The sequence below is a fragment of the Micromys minutus genome, assembly GCF_963924665.1.
Source record: "Micromys minutus genome assembly, chromosome: 26".
Classification (NCBI taxonomy): domain Eukaryota; kingdom Metazoa; phylum Chordata; class Mammalia; order Rodentia; family Muridae; genus Micromys; species Micromys minutus.
Genome location: NC_137961.1, coordinates 23,680,787 through 23,699,019, shown reverse-complemented (window position 1 = coordinate 23,699,019; position 18,233 = coordinate 23,680,787). Strand labels below are relative to the sequence as shown.

At 36.1% G+C, this 18,233-nt stretch overlaps 1 protein-coding gene across 1 annotated transcript in view; it reads left to right on the top strand.

Moving 5' to 3' along the window:
• NKAIN3 (sodium/potassium transporting ATPase interacting 3) overlaps positions 1 to 18,233 on the top strand; it is a gene marked incomplete at both ends in the record, with an annotated part of 591,633 nt that overhangs the window by 100,271 nt on the left and 473,129 nt on the right. The gene's annotated exons all lie outside the window — the stretch shown is intronic.

The window sequence follows — 18,233 nt, the reverse complement described above, 5'->3', positions numbered from 1 at the left end:
TGGGAAATCTGCCTTCTCAATAACTTGTTCTACTTGAAAGACTTATGTAGTTTCAGAAATTTAGGCAGAAGACAGTAAAAACTAGTGTAAACACTAGTTTCAAAGTCGACAATATTTAATTACCTTTTTATTTCTATTATGCAACAAGATTAGAAATACTAAAAAAGAAAACCAATGTAAGATATTAGTGTTTCCTAATAATGAGGAATGGGTACCCAGAGGCCATTTTTTGTTTAATTTTATTCTCTGTATAGAGATCAATGTGAGTTGAATTTTTCTCATGTGTCTTTTTCTTTAAAAACATTGGCATATAAAGAAAATGGTTTTTTATTAGCTATGCTAATGAACTTTCTAGATATGTTCTGTAGAATTTCCATTAAATGAAAGTAGTGAATCAAATCAGGGCATTATTTAATGTGTGTATTAATTGACTCAAGCCAATTAATACGTGACAACTCAACTACCAAATCAAGATTTATAACAATGCCTCAAGAATATTATTACTCTTTTGTGAGAATAATTCAACTTGTTTAACCTATTATGTACAATTGTGGAGCTTAGTTCTGATGAATTCACTAAGACTAAGGGTCTTATTCAGTACTGAGCTTTTTGATCTTGCGTATAACCCCCCTACAACTTCATACATGGCCTCGGACCTGGCTTTGCATTTGACACAGCTTTTATATTGTACAATGGACTTCCAGTTTAGTGTTATTTTTTAAACATTTAACCAACAATTTATACAGTTTGAATCTTACTACATTTAAATTTTAATTTTATATAGTATTTCATGTGGGGAAATAGGCACAGTTGTTTTTACTCATATAAATATCGCAGCAAGGTATTTTATATATTTTACCTTTTACACACATAATGAGAATTATCAGTCAAAGAAATCGTCAACAAAATCAATCAATAACTACTACCAATAACAATAAGAACAATACAAGTCATTTAATTATGAGACTATAATTATGTATATGGTAACAGTATGACATTATGTGATAATGCCAACATATAAAACTTATTAAAATAATATTATCTTAGAAAATTAATATTATCTTAGTGTCACACTCATTATATAGAAATAAAGAGTCAAAATTTTACATATCAATATATATATATACAACATATTCTTAATACAAATTGACAGAAACACTGCTGCCAATTATAATTCTTCTTTCTGAACTCACATGAACCTAGATGATATTTATAACTGCCTTCTTTTACTGTGTATTCTATATTTTGTTTACTCTCAGCGAGCATATTAGCAGGTCTTTGTTCTTTACCTAAGGGGATAGTCCATTTCTTCAATTCTAAAATCTGGGCTTTTTGTCATCCTAAGTTTAATTTTATAGTTTCCCATTGACCTTAATCACAAGACATGGTAACATGTCTCTAAGTAATGGCCTGTACTCAATCCATAATTTAGTCTTCAATAAACTCACTATAGAAAAGCAATCTAATTTTACTCTGGTTGTCTAGATAAATAACCCCTCTTAACAGTGTTATTTCTGTTGACTTTAAGGGCTTCAGAATCTCAAAGGCTCTCTGGGGTATTTGCTCTTTTCCTGGTGGAGTAATTTCCACTGTGGAAATAAGATCTTTAGCCATCAGAGCATAGCCTCATGATAATGAAAGTCAACATTTCTTTGTGGGTCACTAAGGCTGATAATGATAACTGGCTAGTTACCTAGTTAGGAGCACTATGTTGGGGGTACAGTGATAGGTTTGCCCTTTACAACTGTGACACTCAGTAGCCCCTATAACTCAGGAAGCATTTATCAGTGAAAGTCCATCTTGTTGAACCCATGCATAATTTCCTTCTGTGCTACCATGGACACTCAGTTCATGGATCCATCAGGCAACGACAAAGATGGTGAATTACCTACAGAAAGAAGCATCTCATAAATTTCATAGCTGAAAATCTCCTAGGCTGCCATCGCTTTTTGATGAACTTCTACATGAGACACAGTGTTTATATCTCTCTCATCGCTTGTCTGAGTCTTAGCCTCATCCTTTTGTAGGCTCAGTGCTATAATGATAATTGGCTTGAGGGTTCATCATAGCCACCATTATGTCCTCAGAGCTCAAGAGTTAACAGTCAACAGAAAGGTCCATATGTTTTCCTCAGTCTCATGGCTCTGTAAAATGAAACCCAAGATTTTACATTTTTTATTTAAATATCACTATTTAAATTCATAAATTCTTTGGCAACATTTCCCCTAATTTTCTTACCAGCCCTCACTGCCAATCTCTCTTCCTCTTCTACTTTTTCCCAATCACTACATCTTTTGATTTTTGTTTTTTCATTAATAAAGATGGGCTTGGGAGATTTTTCCATTTTCTGAGATCTTCCTTGATTTCCTTCTTCAGAGTTTTGAAGTTCTGTTCATACAGGTCCTTCACTTGCTGAGTTAGAGTCACACCAAGATATTTCATATTTTTTGTGACTATTGTGAAAGGTATTTTTCCCTAATTTCTTTCTCTACATGTTTGTTCTTTGAGTAGAGGAAGGCTACTGATTTGTTTGAGTTAATTTTATATGCAGCCACTTTGCTGAATTTGTTTATAAGCTGTAGAAGTTCTCTGGTGGAATTTGTGGGGTCACTAAAGTACACTATAATATCATCTGCAAAGAGTGATGTTTTTACTTCTTCCTTTCCAATTTGTATTCCTTTGATTTCCTTTTGCTGCCTAATTGCTCTGGCAAGTACTGTGTTGAATAGGTAGGGGGAGAGTGGGCAGCCTTGTCTAGTCCCTGATTTTAGTGGGATTGCTTCTAGTTTCTCACTGTTAAGTTTGATGTTGGCTATTGGTTTGCTGTATATTGCTTTTATTGTGTTTAGATAAGGGTCTTGGATTTCTATTCTTTCTAAGACTTTAAAATGAAGTGGTGTTGAATTTTGTCAAATACTTACTCAGCATCTAGTGAGTTGACCATGTGGTTTTTTTCTTTGAGTTTGTTTATATGGTGGATTAAGTTGATGGATTTCCATATATTAAACCTGCACCCTAGGCTTGAAGCTTACTTGATCATGGTGAATGATTATTTTGATGTATTGTTGGATTCTGTTTGCAAGGATTTTGTTGAGTATTTTTGCATCAACATTCATAAGTGAGATTGGTCTGAATTTCTCTTTCCTTGTAAGCTCTTTTTGTGGTTTAGGAACTAGGGTTATTGTGACCTCAAAAAATGAGTTAGATAGTGTTCCATCTTATTCTATTTTGTGGAATAATTTGAAGAGTATTGGTATAAGGTCATCATTAAATATCTGATAGAATACTGCACTGAACCCATCGGGACCTGGACTTTTTTTGGTGGGGAGGTTGATGACTGCTTCTATTTCTTTAGGTGTTATGGGATTATTTAGATGGTTTACCTGGTCCTGGTTTGACTTTGGTATCAGGTATCTCTCTAGGAATTCATCCATTTCCTCCAGATTTTCCAGGCTTTTGTAGTAGGATCTGATTTCTTGAATTTCTTCAGTTTCAGTCGTTATTTCTCCACTTTCCTTTCTGATTTTGTTAATTTGGATACTCTCTCTTTGCTCTCTAGTTAGTCTGGCTAAGGGTTTATCAATCTTGTTAATTTTCTCAAAGAACCAGCTCTTGGTTTTGTTGATTCTTTGAATGGTTCTTTTTGTTTCTATTTGGTCAATTTCTGCTCTGAATTTGATTATTTCTTGCCATCTGCTTCTCTTGGGTCTATCTGCTTCCTTTTGTACTACAGGTTTCAACTGTGCTGTCAAGTTGCTAGTGTATGCTCTCTCCAGTTTCTTTTTGGAGGCACTCAGAGCTATACATTTTCCTTTCAGTCCTGCTTTTACTGCATCCAATATGTTTGGGTATGTTGAGTTTTCATTTTTATTAAATTCTAGAAAATCCTTACTTTCTTTCTTTATTTCTTCTTTGACCATGCTTTCATTTAATAGAGCATTGTTTAGTTTCCATGTGTATATGTGCTTTTTGTTGTCTTTGTTGTTATTAAAGACCAGCCTTAGAGCATGGTGATCTGATAAAATGCACAGGAGTATTTCAATCTTTTTATATCAATTGAGGCTTGTTTTGTGATCGATTATATGGTCAATTTTGGAGAAGGTGCTGTGAGGTGCTGAAAGAAGGTGTATCCTTTTATTTTAAGATGAAATGTTCTGTAGATGTCTATTAATTCCAATTGGTTCATAACCTCTAATAGTTTTACGGTGTCCGTGTTCTGTTTCTGCTTCCATGATCTATCTATTGATGATAGTGGGGATTTGAGGTCTCCCACTATTATTGTGTGGGGTACAATGTATTTTTTGAGCTTTAGGAGGGTTTCTTTTATGAATATGGGTGCTCTTGTATTTGGAGAATATATGTTAAGGATTGAGAGTTCCTCCTGATACATTTTCCTTGTAATCAGTAAAAAGTGTCCTTCCTTATCTGTTTTGATAACTTTTGGTTGAAAATATACTTCTTTTGATATTAGAATGGCTACTCCAGTTTTTTTCTTGTGGCTGTTTGCTTGGAAGTTTTTTCCCAACCTTTTACTCTGAGATAGTGTGTGCCTTTATCTCTGAGATGAGTTTCCTGTATGCTTAAAAATGTTGGATTCTGTTTATGTATTCAGTCTGATAGCCTATGTCTTTTTATTGGGGAATTGAGTCCATTTATATTAACAGATATTAAGGAATAGTGGTTGCTTTTTCCTGCTATTTTTCCTTTTAGAGGTAAAATTGTGCCTGTGTGTCTTTCTTCTCTTAGTTTTCTTGCTTAGTTATTTTCTTGTTTTTACTAGGATGTAGTTTCCTTCCTTGTATTGGGTTTTCCACCTATAATTCATTGTAGTGATTAATTTGTGTTCAGATATTGTGTAAATTTTGTTTTGTCCTGAAATATCTTGATCTCTCCATCTATGGTGATTGAGAGTTTTGCTGGGTATAGCAGCGTGGCCTGACACTTGTGTTCTCTTAGTGTCTGCATGATGTCTGTCCAGGATATTCTATCTGTCATAGTCTTTGTTGAGAAGTTGTAAGTGATTCTGATTGGTCTGCCTTTATATGTTACATGACCTTTTTCCTTTACTGCTTTTAGTATTCTTTCTTTTCTATGGACACTTGGCATCTTGCTTATTATGTGGCAGTAAGAATTTCTTTTCTGGTCTACTCTATTTGGAGTACTGTAGGCTTCTTTTATTCTCATGGTCATCTCATTCTTAAGGGTATGGTAGTTTTCTTCTATGATTTTGTTGAAGATATTTACTCTGTGACTTAGTTGATATTCTTTGCTCTCTTCTATTCCTATTATCCTTAGGCTTGGTATTCTCATTGTGTCCTGCATCTTCTGGACATTTTGTGTTAGGAGCTTTTTAGGTTTTGCCTCTTCCCTGACTGTTTTGTCTATGTTTTCAATGTTGTCTTCGGCCCCTGAGATTTTCTTTTCCATCTCTTATAGTCTTTTGGAGATGCTTGCATCAGTGACTCCTGATTTCTTCTTTAGGTTTTCTACCTCCAGGGTTGTCTCTTTTAGTGTTTTCTTTATTGTTTCCATTTCCATTTTCAATTTCTTCTTCAATTCCTTCATCTATTTGTTTCTGCTTTCTTCTAGTTCTATGATTTCTTTGAGTGTTTTTCCACTTTAAAAGCTTCTATTTATGGTTTTCCTCCCATACTTGTTTAAGTGAGTTTTTCAAAGCTCTTCTGAAAGATCTCCATCATTATCTTCAGGTATAATTTCAGGTCTGAGTCTTTTTTTTTCTGGAGTGTTTGGCATTCTGCTGCTTGCTGTGATGGGAGAACTGGGTTCTGATGTTGCCAGGTTGTCTTAGTTTCCATTGTGTAAGTTCTTCCACTTTCCTCTTTCCAGCTTCTTGCCTGTGATTATCTGAGATCTTGTTGTCAGTGATTGGTTCCTGTTTCACCGGTGTACCTGGCCTGTGTCCTTGGATTTCTGGTTTTAGGGGGCAAATGGCCTGATAATTTGATCTGCACGTGATGGCTTTCCGGGCAGATAACAAGTCCCTACTTCAGGGCTCTTGCTCCCTAGAACAATTTTTTTTGGGGGGGGCATGTTTTCCTCATGCTTACCCCAGACCTCTCTGTGCCCTAGTCACTTACAGTGCAGTCTCTCTAGGCCTATGTCCCGGGATCTCCGCTGTACCAGGTGGCAAATGGCTTTAGCATTTGCCTGCAATCTTCTTTCCAGAATTAGGTAACTGGTTTCAGGCTTCTAATCAAAAGCATTGATTTATCCATATGCCTGAGGAAAACATCTAATCAGTTGTTAGGCATCACTATGGATGCCTCTTTTTGTTAACACTTCAAAAGTTATGGACACATTATTTTGTTGTTTTCTAATAGACTGGTTCTGACATCTATTTGAATAATCAGTCTTCCTCAGTAGATATTTACAAGATTTTGCTAAGATCCTCCAATCAGAAGAAAGAAATTCCCCACAAATAGAATCAGACACAGAAAATATAAAAGGAACAGTTTGTCTATATTGAGCTGAAGACTGGGAGCCTTAAGAATCTTAAGCAAAATGGTTATATAATTTCTAATATTTTGTACCTGGTTCATAGGATTGGGTGTTTCATTGACTGGGAAAAGAGCAAATCCTACTATGTCCTTTCCTGTTATTCAGAGACTATCCCAATAGAGACCTGTTCTCTGACTTAGAAAGAAGTAATTCTCCTATTACTAGGACAAGAAACTTCATTAGTTGCCTTAGTAAGAGATAAAGTGAAGTAGTGCAGAAAAATGTTTCTGTGTTATAAGGAACAGCCCTTAATGGATAGGTTTTGTAGCAGAGGAAAATGGAGCTGGAGGTGGGAGAATAAACACAGCCCAAGAACAGAGAAACTCTAAGCCTCATCCAAGAACAGTAGATAATATACTTTCAGGGTCTAAATTTGATGTGTATTCTCAGGGTTAGTTCTCTCTCTCTCTCTCTCTCTCTCTCTCTCTCTCTCTCTCTCTCTCTTTAAATTGCATATGCTCTGCATTTACCTTTCATATGTTATCCCCTTTCCTCCAATCCCATTGCCCCTCCACCTCTCACTGCCTCCATGAAAGTGCTCCATCTCCCAACCACCCTTTCCCACCTCAGTGCCATGGCATTTTCCTACACTTGGAAAACAAGCATTTGCTGGACCAAAGACCTTTCCTCCCATTGATTCCAGATTATGCTATTCTCTGCTGCATATGTAAATGGAGCCATGGGTCTCTTCACGCAAACTCATTGGTTGGTGTTTTGGTCTCTCTGAGCTGTGGTGGGTTTGGTCAGTTAATCATTTTGTTTCTCCCTTGGAGTTGCAGACTCTTTCTTCAGTTCTTTCTCTAGCTCCTTCATTGGGGTCACAATGTTCAGTCCTTTGGTTAGCTGAAAACATCTTCCTCTGTATCAGTATAGCTCTGGCAGAACCTCTGAGGAGACATCCACATCAAGTTCCTGCCACTAAGCACTACTTGGCATCAGCAATCGTACATAGGTTTTGTGGCTGCATATCGAATGGATCTCCAGGTCAGGCCATCTCTAGATAATGTTTGCTTCAATACCTGTTCTTCTATTTGCCCCTATATTTCCTCCCATGAGTGTTTGGTTTGCCCTTCTAAGGACTGAAGCATTCACCTTTTGGCCTTCCTTCTCTTTGAGCTTCTTAAGTTCTGTGAATTGTTTCTTAGGTATTTGAGCTTTCTGGACTAGTATCTGCTTATCAGATATCATGAGTGTTATTTTGTGACTGGGTTACCTCACTCAGGATGATAGCTTCAAGTTTCGTTCATTTGCCTAGGAATTTCATAAAGTCATTGTATTTAATAGCTGAGTAGTACTCCATTGTGTATATGAACCACAATTTCTGTATTTATTCCTCTATTGAAGGACATCTGGGTTCTTTCCAGCTTCTGTCTATTATAAATAAGACTGCTATGGACATGGTAGAAAATGTGTCTTTGTTAGATGTTTGAGCTACTTTTGGGTATATGCCCAGAAGTTGTATAGCTGGATTCTCAGAGAGTGCTATGTCCAATTTTCTGAGGAGCCCATACAGTGATTTCTGGAGTGATTGTACAAGCGTACAGTCCTACCAACAGTGGAGAAGTGTTTATCTTTCTCCACATCCTTATCAGCATCTGCTGTCTTCTGAGTTTTTGATTTTATCCATTCTGACTGGTGTGAGGTGGAATCTCAGGGTTGTTTTGATTTGCATTTCCCTGATGACTAAGGATGTTGAGCATTGCTTTAGGTGCTTCTTGACCATTTAGTATTCCTCAGTTGAGAATTCGCTGTTTAGCAATGTACTGCATTTTTAATTGGATTATTTGATTCTCTAGAATTTTGCTTCTTGAGTTCTTTGCATATATTAGATAGTGGCCTTCTATCAGATATAAGATTGGTCAAGATCTTTTCCCAATCTGTTGGTTTCCATTTTGTCCTTTTGCCAGTGTCCTTTGCCTTACAGTAGCTTTTCAATGTCAGAGACAGGCAGGTAGATCATTGGAATATAATTGAAGCCCCAGAAATGAAGCCACACACTTATTCCATTTATCTACCCAAGGAAAGAAATTGAAGAAGACATCAGAAGATGGAAAGATCTTCTATAGGCTCATGGATTGGAAGAAACAACATTGTAAAAATGGCTATCTTCCCAAAAGCAATCATTGGATTCAATGCAATACCCATCAAATTCCAAATCAAATCTTAATAGAGTTGGAAAAGGCAATTTGCAAATTCACCTGAAATAACAGAAAACCTAGGATATCAAAAACTATTCTCAACAATAAAAGAACTTCTGGGGCAATTACCATCCCTGATCTCAGCCTATATTACAAAGCAATTGTGATAAGAACCACATGGTATTTATACAGAGACAGGCAGGTAGATCAATGGAACAGAATTGAAGATCCAGAAATGAACCCTCACACATGGTCACTTGACTTTTGACAAAGGAGCCAGAAACACTCAATGGAAAAAGGACAGCCTCTTCAACAAATGGTGCTGGTTCAATTGACAGTCAGCATGCAGCAGAATGCAAATATATCCTTTCTTATGTTCTTGTACAAAGCTCAAGTGCAACTGGATCAAAGATATTCACAGAAAACCAGGCATACTGAAACTAATAGACCAGAAAGTCGGGAAGAGCTTAAAACACATAGGCACAGGGGAAATTTCCCTGAACAGAACACCAATGGCTTATTTTCCTAGATTAAGAGTCAACAAATGGGACCTCATCAATTGTACTTTTTCTTCTTATGATAATTTTCACTTTCAATTTTAACTGTGTCATTTTTTTCTGCTACTGTTTTATTTATTTTCAAAGATGAAATGCATCGCTAGGAATTTTTTTCTTATCCCTTTGCATCTACCTTTTTCCAAATTACTTTTTCTAACTTGAACCAACTTCTGGGATTTAGGAATTCATCTTCAGGGAAAAGGGGCTGAAGTTTACTAATGACCTCCATGAATTTCATTTGAGTTGTGTTGTCTTGATTTAACTCCTTCCTACAGAGATAAAATTTTCAGAACTTCTCAAACAAATGACACTATGTTGACCCTACATCTCCTTTCTTTTTATTATAATGAGTGATCCAGTCTTATTATAAGTGTGTGTGCCTGATTCCCAGGAGTGTCTCAGCATTTCTGCCTTTTTTCCTTTTTCTTCCCTTAAATCTCCTTATTCCAGGTCCTTGTTTGAGAATCTTTGTAACTGCTCGAGCTTATTTACCAGACCATGGTTACCTGATATATCCATGAGCAATTAAGCCAGGCCATTTTGAGGGCTCTCAGCAAAACTTAACTGTGGTAATTTTATTCAGAGCAGTCAGACATTTTTATGCTTTTATCAGGAACAGATTATAATGGCAATTGCCCAGATCAATATAGTTGCAGTTGCCAGGATACAGTGACATTTGCAAGCTATACAGGATACACAAGATTAATGTCTAAGACCAATTGTTCTGTCGTGCTTTTATGCATCCTTGACTTACAAGGGAACGTACAGAGAAATACAAAGTGGCCTGAATGCCTCGCTGCCTGATGGTGTCAATCTCTCAGGAACTGGAAGGCCCATTGGGCTCCAGGAGCCATGTAATCAAACGTGAAAGAAAACTCTGCTGTGTGCCTTTCCAGCAGCTAGGCCAGGACAACTGCATGATTTTCCACAATTCTCTTGGGAATCTGGTTTGATGAAGAATTTGCTACTTTAGGGAAACAAGGAGTGAGAGCTTACTAGAAGGGTCATTTTCAAGAGTGACTTTGAGTCGTGAAATGAGGGCTTATCATTTTAATCTATTTATTTGTACTTCTCTCAGGTATTACTTCCTGACCCCAGTTTCTCTTCCTGTTTATTCTCCCAGTCCCTGTCCTCACTCCAGCCCTCAACCCCCGTTTATTCCTATTTTCTTTTAATTCCGAATGTCTCAGACGTCCAGTGGATATCAACCAAGCATGACATTTCCAGTTGCAATACGTATAGGCATTAATTGTCATATAAAGGTTGGATGAGGCAACCCAATATGAGTAAATAACCAGTTCAAACTCTAATCTAAAAGTGACACAGGAAGGGAATAGCACATGTATTTGTTGCTAGTAGGCTAACATTCTGTGGTGATAAAATGTATGAGTCACACAGAAAGTCAGTGGTAAGTATATGCACAGTCATATACTGTGCTTCTGGTCGCATTAACCCTGGACTAATCAAGAAGACAAGCTTTCACATAGTCACCCAATGTCATCTAATATGTGTTTACAATTGAGTACATAGTAAGTTTTTATTCTTGGGTCTGAGTTGCCTCACTCAGAATGACATTTTTCTAGCTCCATCCATTTGTCTGCAAATTTTATAATGTCATTATTTTTAATTACGGAGTATTACTTCATTGTGTAAATGTATCACATTTTCTTTTCCTTAGCTGACAGATATCTAGGCTGTTGTCATTCTCTGGCTGGTATTAATAAAGATGCTATAAAAATAGCTGAGAAAGTGTTGTTAGGGTAGGATAGAGCATCTTTTAGATATATACTGATGAATAGTACAGGTGGATTTTGAGGTATGTAGATTCCCAATTTGCTAAGTAGGTACCATGTTAATTTCCATGGTGGTTGTATGAGTTTTCTCTCCCACCAGCAATGGAGGATTGTTCCCTTGATTAACAGTCTCAGCACCACGTGCTGTCACATGATCTTAGCCTTTGTGACAGGTATAAGAAGAAATAACAAAGTAGTTTTTATTGCAGTGCCTTAATGGCTAAGTCTGCTGAACATTTCTTTAAGTGGCTGTGAGCCATCTGAGATTTTTTTTATTTACAATCCTCTTAAAGCTGTACCCCAGTTGTAAGTGGATTATTTTATTTAGTTTGTTGATGTCTAGTTTCTTGAGTTGTTTATATTTTTTGAATATTAGTCATCCATCCAATACAGACTTGGTGATAATACTTTCCTATTCTCTAGGCTGCTGATTTTCCTCCTGACAGTATTCTTTACCTTATGGAAGCTTTTCAGTTTAATGTGGTCCCATTTGTTACTTATTGATCATAGTGTCTGAACAATTAAGGTCCTGTTTAAGAAGATGTCTCCTGTGTCAAAGTATTCACAGCTAATCTCCACTTTCTCTTCTATTTGGGACAATGTGTGGTGTTATGTGGTCTTTGTTTTGTTCAGGGTGATAGATATTGATATATTTGCATTCTTTTACATGCTGATATCAGGTTTGATCAGCATTGTTGTAGTTTTTTTTTTCTTTGTATAATTTATTGTTTCTTTTTCAAAACTCACATGTGTGTGAATCCATGTCTGGTTCTTCAAATCAATTCCATTGATCAACCTTTCTGTTTTTATCCCAATATCATGCTTAAAAAATAAACTATATCTCAGTAGTACATCTTGAAGTCAAAAATGATACCTCCAGATATTACTTTATTGTATAGTGATGGGTTAGTCTGGGTTTTTATGTTTCGATATGAATTTAAGTAGTGGATTTTCAAGGTTGGTAAAGAATTGTGTTGGAATTCTGGTAAAGATTTCATTAATCTAGATATTAATTTTGGTAAGATTGCTATTTTTACTATATTAATCACACGCATGGGAAATTGTTCCATCTTCCAATATTTTTTGAAATTTCTGTCTTCAAAGAATTTAAGCTATTTTCATACAGGTACTCAGATCAAATAGGGTATCTCCACTGATCGTTTTGATGCCTGTGTAAACTCTAGGTTTACATAAGCTAGCATTGACTATGAGGTTCATGGGTCCTGGAAGCTTGTGTGGCTTCTGTTAGAGCAGTGGGTTTCTGCTGGAGTCCTGGGCCTGTATAGGGAGAGTAGGGGAGGAGATGCTATTCTGGGAGCTTTGTTTGTCCTGAGAAACTGTTGGATGTCTGTAGGCAGGATCTTACTTGGGGTTCTGAGTACCAGCATAGCCTCTAATTGATTAGTGTGATTCTATGGAGTTGTGAGCCAGGGGATTTGGACAGGTTCTTAGGAAGCCCTGGATTTCTGAGTCTGGGCTGCTACCTGGGGTTCTGGATATAGGTGTAGCTTCTGGTAGTGCAGGGAACTGTTGTGGGACTTGTGTGCAAAGAAATGAAGACCTCTTAATAGCAAATTGCCCATTTATGAAAACGGTTTTTATTGTTATTTTATGGTCACAATTGTTTTACTTCATAAAGAAAATCCTGGGACATGCATTGATTTTGGGGAATAAAGATGTGAAAAAAAATATAGAGAAATGATGTGAACCTGGCATAGCTGAATTCAGTGAAACTCAGTAAGCATATAGGATGTGCCTTTAACCAGATATCAATCTATACAGAGGCTGTATATCACCTGCCTGGTTCTGGAGTCTGAGAAGTGAATGACTTGAACATGAGACATGGAATTATAAGAGAAAAAAATCACAATCAAAACTCATATGAATATTGTAATATTTATATACACATTCCATTTTTTAGTGAGTCTGTTGACCTTTGGGTATTACAGTTTAAGCAGTTCTTATGTGTGTATGATCTATAGCTTTACCTGAAATTAAGCTTTTACTTAATAAGGATTTATTATCGAAACATATAGATGGTTCTCTATATCACTGAAAGGCAATTTGATAGGTTTTGCTGAACCAAATTTGATTTCTAATCAATCAGATGCTAGACTGCAAGCATGCTATTTAAACCCACAGCTTCAAATCTGTCACCTATAACATTTGACTACTGTGCCCAGCTCTCTTTTCTTCACGCAATGTGAATATCCATTATTCAAACCTATGAAGACTGGAGTGCAAGACAGATTCCGTGTGTCAATATTGATAAATACTTCAGTATTTCCCTTTGAAAACATATTTGAAGCCTGCCCCTTGTTTTCCTAAGGAATTAGAAACTTTGAACCATAGGCCATGACAGGCCTTCTGGGCAGTGTGGTGTACATAATGCATATTGTGTGAGAGTCACAAGGCAGCTTTTAAAATTGGCCAAGCATGTTTGCTGTAAGGCTAGCTGTCACTTATTCAATGGTTTGGAATATCAGTTGGTATTGCTCCACAAAGGTAAAGAAAGTACATCAAATGTCAATTTAAATACTTGATTTATTCATCAGAAATTAAATGTGGAATTTTCTAAGTAAGCTGTGTGCTGAGCTCACTTTACTGTCTAGACAGACTGCATGGTCCACAGTTGAACCAGTTACATAAAGAGACTTTAAAATTCTGAAATGTGTACTTACTTAACTTACAAGCACCTAAAATCTATCATGAATGTGTATGTCTAATAATAATTCCTTTCCAAATTTTCTTGGAAAAAATTGAGGCTCTTTGACAAAACTTGAGCCTCATATCTTGCTGTTGTGACTCTGCCACAGTTACATCTTTCCTTTTTCTTCCTTTGTACTGAACATGATGTTAGATACTGGAATATTCAAGGGAAGCATGAAAGATGTCATCTGCCTGCATGCTTCTCATATTAATCTACTACTGCAAATCATTTCAATAAAATGTGAAATGCTGAGTTCTTCTGTGTTGCTAGCATTGAGGGAGGAGGATGTGAGGCTATGAGACCACACTTCTAGGATGAGGATGCTCCCCCTACTCCACTCTGAACTCACAGAGTATGCCTGTCACACCAACACAGATGTTCTGTGCATGGGCAGTATTTGAAGATATAAATGAGATTTTAATTACTAGCATTTAAAATAAAATTAAAAGAAAAAGTTATCTCTGCAAGACAGGCTTCCTGGATACCCTCTTTGCCTAAGCCTGAACTTTAGCATTTAAAGTGAAACTCTCCGTTGGTCTGGCTTTGCTTGTAGATCTCTATCAATAGTACTAGGATCACCATAATGACATCTATAGGTTGCCTGTGTTTTCAGGCACTATATTTTATATCTAAAAAAAAAAAAAAAATGGAACCACTAAGTCACGTCATTACAATGGGAAGGGTACCTGTCCCTGTTTGGGGCACTTTGCATCTAGGCCAACCTGTTTTTTTCTCTGCAATATATTTTTTTTCTTTTCCTGAAGATGAACATGGTTGCAGACTGACATTTCTGAAAACCTATACTAATATCTGAAAGCCTGTTCTTGCTCCTCTTAACAGTGTTTCAGTATAGAATCCATGCTGAAAAACATCTTAGTGAAATTTTATCTGCCCTGCAGGATCCTGTGGCATTACTTATCCTCATGTGGCTAGGGTAATAATGGTTACCCAGGGACTGGGTATGGAAGAGAAATTCAGATGGTTTGATTTAAAAAATGGATGAGTGTATTAATCCTCAAAAGAAGATTCAGATAAAACAAGCAGAAAAAAGGAAGTTTTTCTGGTTGAAATCTTCAGGAACAGAAATATTGGAAAGAAAGGGGTACAGAGTTATGTAGATGAGTAAATAAGTCTATGATGCATTAAAGAACAGATTTGGTCTAAATCATCTCCTGCAGAATCTGGCAGAAAGACAGGCATTATATATAGAATATAAGAGAGGCCTTGTAAAGGGGTCCTTGAAGTGCTAATACATTTAAACTTTATTCCTTAGGTAAAGACTTTTTTTAAGCTGTTACACAGAATTTAAATAGAAAACAAAAAATAAGACTCTGTAGAGGTTGTAATTTCAAATATAATCTTGCTCTCCTATCTAAAATGAAGCCAATATGGAAGGGCACTTAAGTCACAAAAGCTACTTTTATATTTACTTTATGTAAAATATTTTCTATACTATATAAAATAATAGCTCTGTTTGAAGGCCTGCAATATCTGTGAAGCACTCTTTTCATGAAGTTCAATTGTTAGAAAGCTTTAGTATATAAACATGCTCTGATGAGAAGGTTAATGTAATGGAAAATTAACAAGAGTAAAATACTCTTTACTATCTAATTAGCATTTAATTACCACAGAATTTTTACATTAAGTATAAAAAATATTGACACTTGGAAAATATGCAGTTTTAAAGTGTCTATATATTTTATACAGACGTGTAGACACACAGTGGTATACATGGCTTCATACACATAAACACATCTGTGCCCTTCATCCTCCATTCCCCTTTCAAGACAATGTCCCCTCCCCCAAATACTTTATGTAGGCTTGTAAGAATAACAAAGACCTTGTTGGTGAAATTATTTGTTCCTCAGAATCATACTCAGCATATTGGCCATATCTTCCAAAATTTTACTTAATTATCACACATAAGGAACATTGGGAGGAATAGAGCTGGTGATGGCAGCAGTTTCCAATCACATGTTTGATATTACTATTTTCTTCATTTCAAAAGAGCAAGACAAGAACAAGCACAAAAATAATAACAACAGAATCAATCAGCCAACAAACAAATAAGTTATCTTTACAAACTGACTAGATGACAGACATATTTTACATTGTCAAATTACAAATAAGCATCAAAAGACTTAGACACACCCCCACAGGTGACACAGAGCTGGGACTTAAATTTTTTTGAATTATCTCTGTCAGAAGCAAGTTGATATATTTATAAAAATTGTCTCAGGAGTAAACTTGTTGAACAAAAAGATTCACTTTGTACAGTATTTTGATATTCGATATTTTAATATATGTAATATAGGATAAATGTCTTTGCTGGTATGGGAGATATGTGGTTGAGCACCTTCATGGAGATAGGATTAGAGTTGGAGGGGAAATGGGATTAGAATTGGGGAAAAGTATTCTATACATTTATGCAAAAATGTTTAATTTTTTTCTTTTATCTTTGTTTTTTAAAATAAAGTTTAAAAAAAGAAGTTAATGTGATAGAAGTAAACAATAAAGAAATATGAGTCTAAAAAAAGAAAAAAGAATTGTGGAAAGGGGATAACATCTGAAATGTAAAAGCAGAGAATTTCTAATAAAAAAATTGGGGGAGGGAATATGTGCTGCTCCTTCAGAGGACCAAAGTTCCCTTTCTACTACCCATATTCATGTGTATAGACCCATACATAAACATACATATACATATAATTAACAATTTGGTTAAAATAGCTTAGGTAGAATTTTGACTAAAGGATGAGAAATATGGAATGTGATTTTAATGTAAGAATATCATGAGAGAATATTTTTTTTGCTTATAAATTATCTGGGCTTTCAAAAGATAAACTCATGGGTGTAATTCCTCAGGATAGCTAAGATAGCCACTCGAGCCTTTTGATACATTTTTGCTGTAAGTTATATCCTCTGGGTGGAGTTCAGTGTTTAATGAGCTATCCCATCACTTACCCTATCAGGTGCCAGTGGAAAGACAAACAAATTCTTAGATATCAATGTCTCCCAACTTATTAAGCAAACCCCTTGCCAGTATGAGTGAGAAGCTCCTAAATTTAGTCATTGCTACTACCAAGCACATGCATGTGTCACATCTTGTTCATCCAATGTGACAGTGAACAGGGCTAGGTGGCCCCTTGGCTAATGCTGAGGCAAGCTTTGCTACCCAGAAGTGGCAGAAAGGCTGGACTCAAATCCCTTAGATGAGAGAAAACCCATGGTCAATTCTGGGTGCTGACTTGATTAATTTCTCTTGAACACTCAAGTGAGTCCAAAACAAAGAACAGCCTATCTGCATTAGTTTCAAGCATTGTAAAAGCATTGGGTCTGGCAGTTTGCAGCTGCAACCGAAAATGTGGGCACTTAAAGCAGATCACAATGGGCAAATTCAATCAACTTTGCTATGTGAAATATGTGATGGGGTGTATGCTATTCTGAAGAACTATTATGCCAATAAAGAGCAAATGTAATGGATTGTTTTCCTGTGAGGCGTAAATGTGGACTCTCTCATTTACTTCTTATGGAGCTGATTGGAAAAAGCTCATGGTGATATACGCCTCATAGCCTCATTTTAACAAATATCAGTTGCCTAGGTTTGCAATTAAAAGCATAAATTAACAATGCTTCACTCCATATTACTTTTATAGAGTTATAAAGGTGAATGAAGTATATTTTCCTACTTCTCAAGACCCTTTATCATTTAATAATGTGTGGAGCTTTAATTGGCTTGCTTTTCTTTCCCCTTGGCACTGACCTTTTCTCCTATAGTTAAACATTTTCCTTTTTTGTATTAGCAACTTTGTTCATAAATATTTATTTTCTTTGCAGTTCACCAAGATATTGTTGTCTTGTCAGTCAATCAAACTCAGGGTAAAATTTTACTACTAGCCTAGAACCTTAATTATGTCTAAAATCAGTTTATATGAGAATACACTTATCCTGTTCCCTTTTTAAGCCTCAATAGTCAAGTATTTGATTCTTTGACATTAAAAGTACTTTTAAGAGCTAGTGGTTTAATAAAAATTAACACTTGTTATGTAAAATAGAATAAGGTAATGAAGTAGTGTGTTCATTTCCTATGACTGTCCCTGAGTAGAAAAACTAATTACCTAAATAGTTTAAATAAATTGGCCCATTTGACTCTGGCTTTGAATATGGCATGAGAGGACATTGGCTTGCAGTGAACATCATAGCCCACTTCTCCTGATGCCAAACTGTTGGTAGTGTTTCGAATATATGATTTGGAATTATCAGTGAGTGCAGTCAAAAGCACGAATTCAGATGTCATTTAAATTTCTTTGTATACTTTGTTATTGCCCATATAAGTTTTCCTTTCCCTTTTTAAATATCTGGCAAACTTTCTACTCTAAGCCAAGAAAGTGTTATGACAGCAGGGCTGAAAGTCCCTTCTGCTGGCTAAAGTGCAATGGTGCCCTTTGTATTTGGGGCTTCATTGCATGCATCTGAGCTATAACTTTGGGTTGGTATTTTCATTGACAAGCACGCTGAA